Source organism: Labeo rohita, chromosome 11, assembly GCF_022985175.1.
Source record: "Labeo rohita strain BAU-BD-2019 chromosome 11, IGBB_LRoh.1.0, whole genome shotgun sequence".
In the NCBI taxonomy this organism is placed as follows: Eukaryota; Metazoa; Chordata; class Actinopteri; order Cypriniformes; family Cyprinidae; genus Labeo; species Labeo rohita.
Window position 1 is genome coordinate 20,671,900 of NC_066879.1, and position 6,000 is coordinate 20,677,899.

The following is a 6,000-nucleotide window of genomic DNA, read 5'->3' on the forward strand; positions in this document are numbered from 1 at the left end:
GGGCACCATAGAAGTCCACTATACAGAGAAAAAAATCCTGAAATGTTTTCCTCAAAAAACATAATTTCTTTACAATTTTTTGTTCTGGAAGTGGACTTCTCCTTTAAAGAATTAGTTCACTTTTTCCCAATTTTCTGATAATTTACTCCCATGTCATCTAAGGTGTTCATGTCTTTCTTTCTTTAGTTGAAAAGAAATTAGGGTTTCAAAGAAAGAATTCCAGGATTTTTCTCCATATAATGGAGAGTGGGGATCAATGGGTTAAAGGTCCAAATTGCAGTTTCATTGCAGCTTCAAATGGCTCTACACAATCCCAGCTGAGGAATAAGGGTCTTATGTCACAATACAATCTGTCATTTTCTAAAAAAAGAAAAATGTATAAACTTTTTAACCACAAATGCTCCTCTTGCACTAGCTCTGTGGTGCTTCATGCATTATGTAATCATGTTGGAACAGTCACGCATAGTTCTTTGTTTGTGTACTCCGGTCCAAAACGTAGAGACAAAAAGTTTAAAATTTTTTTGTAATTTGACTTTCTTTGCACCTTCAGCTTGTAAACACTGGGTCGGTACTTCCGCCTACGTCACACGTGACTTTTCCAACATGATAACCTAATGCGTGAGGCATTTGTGGTTAAAACGTGTATACATTTTTATTGTTTTAAGTTAATGGACAATCATTTCACTAGACAAGACCCTTATTCCTCGACTGGGATCATGTAGAGTCCTTTGAAGCTGCACTGAAACTGCAATTTGGACCTTCAACCCGTTGGCTCCCATTGATATCCACTAAATCCTGGAATGTTTCCTCAAAAACCTTAATTTCTTTTCGACTGAAGAAAGAAAGATATCTCGGCATGACATGTGGATGAGTAAATTATCAGGAAATTTTTATTCTGGAAGTGAATTAATCCTTTAACAACCACACAATTCTAAGAACACTTCAAAGACTTTAACAACTGCATAACAATGCCCTGGCAACCACCCACAAAAGTTAAAGTTGCTCTCACTAATCAAAGCTGATTGTTAATTGTGTGTGAGCAATCAAAACAATTATGCAATATTTCTATTTATAGTCTCTGACTAATTTTATTCACTATATTTGCATGTATAATGTAATGTAAAGTCATTATTGTAAAGACTCTGGCCTGGGGATGTTATGGTAAAAAGCAGCATTCTCTTTGACACACGCTTCTGAATTTACAAAGACCCCCAGCCTTATATTTCATCAATCCCCCTGTTCTTGTTTCACCGTTGTTCCTGTTATGTTGTTCTTTTAGCTTCAGGGGTTTGGTGACTTTGAGTTACTGCACAGACAGTGCTGTGGTGAACTGTTCAAACAGGTCACTAGAGCATCTATTCTACCTGAGGCCATGCAGAGAACAAGAGAAAGAGAGAGGACAAGAGAGAGAGCAAGAGAATGTAAAGCAAAGGTAAAAAAATATACACTGTTGTCTTGGTGCCGTTCTGCCTGAAGGCCTGAAATGTCAAGCCATTGTGCGGGATTTTTGGTGGACAGCTGTGTGTGTGCAGACATGAGAAGTCCTGACCACTGTGTGCAGTTAATCTGCAGCATGCTATACGAACACAGATGCAAAGATACTGGTTTTAATATATTCTTATATCCATACTTGCCTCTTATTCTCCCTGCATGTCTCTCTCCTCTCCGTTTCTCCTCAAGATGACCCAAAACGTTTCTAATTATGAGCTGGTTCCTGCCGGTGTTCCGGCTGCCAGGGAGTCAGCTGGGTTCACTGATCCCTCAACGTGTACAGCTGTTATCTTTGACTTGTGTCCAAAACCCAGATTGGAAGCGAGCTCAGAACCAGACAAGTGCGAATCCCTCTGTTTAATTGCTAGGGCGCAGTTCCTCCGGTCAGCCGTTCTGCCGAGGACCCCGGCGGTGAGTCGAGCATTTACCTGTGGATTAACAGAACATGAAACCAGGGGAAGATCTTGAAAAGCAAGATGTAATGTGAGCTTACTTGCCCTGGAGAGCGTGTCTGCCTGCCGCATGGAAGAATCGAGGGAGACAACTAAATTGAAAACAATGCCGGGATGGACACTGAGAGAACAGCCTCCATACTGGGAGGCGTAAGCAGTAACTCATCTCCTCGTCTCTTTTCACTCTTCAGGAGGTCTTTGAGGAGCGTGCTCTGAAACAAGGCTTTGATATGCAACTTAAAAACTATTTTAAGATACTCAAACTGCTTGAAAAAGGGAGAACTTTGTGGTGGAGGGTAGTCTTTTAGAATCATACCTATGTCGAAGACGTCTATTTGACGTCTGCATTTACATCTGCAAATCGTACTTTTTTCGTAGTTTGCTCATCTGCAATTAGATCTGCAACTAGTCTATTACATGTCTTTAAGATGTTTATGATTTAGAATGTATGTAAAACTGACATCTTACAGACGTCTACCAGACGTTTGTACACAGCAGATGCTTTCCAGATCAAGAGATCTTTAACAGACATCTTGCAGACGTACGTGTGCTATCTGGGTAGGAATTGGAAATGGTTTCGTATAAACTATCCCTGATAGCACACGTACATCTCGGAGACGTCTATTTGACGTCTGCATTTACATCTGCAAGACGTCTATTGGACGTTTCCTATAAGACATCAAATAGACGTCTTTTAGATGTCTTTAAGATGTTCATGATTTAGAATGTATGTAAAACTGACATCTTACAGACTTCTGCCAGATGTTTATACATAGCAGATCAAGAGATCTTTAACAGACATCTTGCAGACGTACGTGTGCTATCTGGGATGGATAAAATGAAGTTCTCAGGTCATTCACAACAAGTCAGAAGTTAGGACCCAGATAGCACATGTACTGTACGTCTGCAAGATGTCTGTTAAAGATCACTTTATCAGGAAAGGACCTGCTGTGTACAAACATCTGACGGATGTCTGTAAGATGTCAGTTTTACATGCATTCTAAATCATAAACATCTTAAAGACTAATAGACATCTATTTGACATCTGGTAGAAGACCTATAGACGTATTGCAGATGAGCAAACAATCTAAAAAATGCAGATGTAAATGCAGATGTCAAACAGACGTCTCTCAGACGTATATGTGCTATCAGGGGAATAATTAAGATTATTTTGATGTGTTGAAATAAGTATCTTTTTTGTAATCAAAAATCTAGTTAATACTAAAATATTGTTACAATGTAAAATAGCTGTTTTGTATATTAATATACATTTTTAAATGTAATTTATTCAGCAGTCGTTACTCCAGTCTTAAGTGTCACATAATTCTTCAGATATCATTCTAATATGCTTATTTATTATCAATGTTGGAAACAGTTGTGCTGCTTAATGTTTTTTTGGAATCTGTGATACTTTTTTCAGGATTTTTTGATCAATAAAAGGTTAAAAAGAACAGCATTTATTTAAAATCGAAAGGTTTTCTAAAAATATACACTACTGATCAAAAGTTTGGGGTCAGTACATTTTTATTCTTTCTTTTTTGAAAGAAATTAATACTTTTATTTACTAAGGATGTGTTAAACTAATAACAAGTGATAGCATAGATTTACACTGTTAGAAAATATTTATATTTTGAATAAATGCTGTTCTTTTTAATTTGTTATTCATCAAAGAATCCTAAAAAAAAAAAAAAAAAAAATCACAAGTTTCAAAAATATTTCTTTTCAACATTGCTAATTCTAATAAATCAGCATTTTAGAATGATTTTTGAAGGAACATGTGACAACGGAGACTGGAGTAACAGGTGATGAAAATTCAACTTTGCATCACAGCAATAAATTAGATTTTAAAGTATATTAAAATAAAATCCATTATTTTATATTGTAATAACATTTTGCAATATTACTGTTTTTTCTGTATTTTTAACCAAATAAATGCAGCCTTGATGAGCACAAGAGTCTTACACACACACACACACACACATACATATATATATATGGGGGGTTTTTTTTAATAAAAAAATCTTGTTTTTCATTATGTCATGTTTTTATTGTGTCAGCTGTAATTTTTTTGTTGTTGTTGTTATTTTTACTTGATCAAAATAACCCATCTGCAGTTTGAAATTTAAACTTAAGTTTAAACTTAAATATTGCATCCACAAAATCTTATTTGCATACTTTCAATTATGTTGCGTAAAGCCAATAACAATCTGGAGCGAACTTTTCTTTTAAGTTGCTTTTAAAAAGCTTGTGAGTGGTTATCAGTATCATTTGTTTATCTAGCTTTTATCTGGTTCACCTGCTGGAAGTTTTGCCCTGAGAACTGTTTATCTGACCACAATCTGCTGGAACGCATTCGGCAGGTTCCTAACAGGCTGAATCACTGTTGTCCGACTGTTTCCTCACATCTGATGTCTGCAGGGGCGCCCACTTCTCTGGAGTGCGAGGATCCGCACTTAAAGGTCGTTAGCATAACCTCTGGCACCTCGCAAAAGAAAGACAGATGAGAAGAAGTGAGTCAATTATTCATAGGATGAATAAATCATCTAGTATATAACTTCGGCACCACCCTGCTCACACGTCGACACGAGAGATGGACGATGAGAGGCGAGAAAATATCCCGGCTTGCCCTCCTGACCGGCAGCCATCAGTTCTATTATTCATCTCCTTTATTATGGTGTCTTACTCTGACCTCTCACATGACCTCGGTAAATCCACATACAGAGAAATAAAGAAAGAATTAGAGGGGTAAATACATCAAGCCATATTAGCCTATGCTTTCCGAATCGCATAAAACAATCCACATGATGTGATAAGAAGAATAAGCATCGATCCACAAAAAATCGAAACATATTGTTTTGTCTACATAAAAAATACAAAAGTAATTATCTCCTTATTTCAGCTTGCATAACTGTTATAATTATTATTCATATGGTTAAGCACTGCAGTGTAGGCTGCAGGTGCATTTTAATATTCACAGAAGGTCACCGACAATGCGTGTATTACAATGTCAAACGTTTGTAATTCATATCCACAGACCATCACCACACTGCTTCATAGTCAAACATTCTATTAAAATTCATTCAAAAGACAAGAAAGCGGAGGAGGAGGAATGTTAGCCATTGCCTCTGGGTTCACTGCAGGGCAAATTAGTAAGAGGTATAGTTATGTGATCTTTTACATGCTTTTATGTCTATGAATTAGAGTATATTCATGTAAACATGCAAATTACTGTCATCAATGGTGCAAGCAATAAATGAGCTGTGCATATGGACTATTCTACAGAATTGGTGCAAACTGCTGTCCCATAACCCAAAAACACATTTAAAAAGCATTTAAGAATTCAAATGAAAGCAAAATCTTAACAGGCCAATATAAACCTTTTTAATTAAATTATTATTACTGTGTTTTGGTAGTGACAAAATTGGGGAGAGGACAAATATTCCAAAACTTTCTGAAAATACAATATGAGATTTAACTGCACAATTACTAGAAATCTGTACCTTGGGTATTATACAATTTGCATACATACACATTTTTTGGAAAAATACTTTTTTTTGGAGATGTTTCAAACTCTACCTTCGGACTAATTCTGTAGAATGGCCCATATAATGGATTCCTATTGAAATGACTGATTTCACCTACAAAAACTTGGCAAACAGTGATAAACGGTGATTGCACTTTTACTTCTGCTGTCATGTTCAACATAGTTCTGTGATTTTTTTTAAAGGTGAAATCCAGTATTTCTATAGAAATCCATGCAATCTGGAATTTAGAGTGAGTGCAAAAGATTTCCCGACACAAATTTCGCATCGACAATGTGAATTTTCCACATTGACTATAAGCTGCTTGTTTTAAAAGTGCTTATGACATTACTACACTGTTGACAACTGACCTTTTTAACCCATCATATTTAACTAATAGACAAAATAAGTAACTGCCAACACTTTGTCTAAAATGCACGCTGATATTAGCGATTCTTACAATGTGTTTCTCTGAATTTTAAAGGAATAGTTCACCCAAAAAATGAATATGTTCTCAGGCCATTTAAAATGTAGGT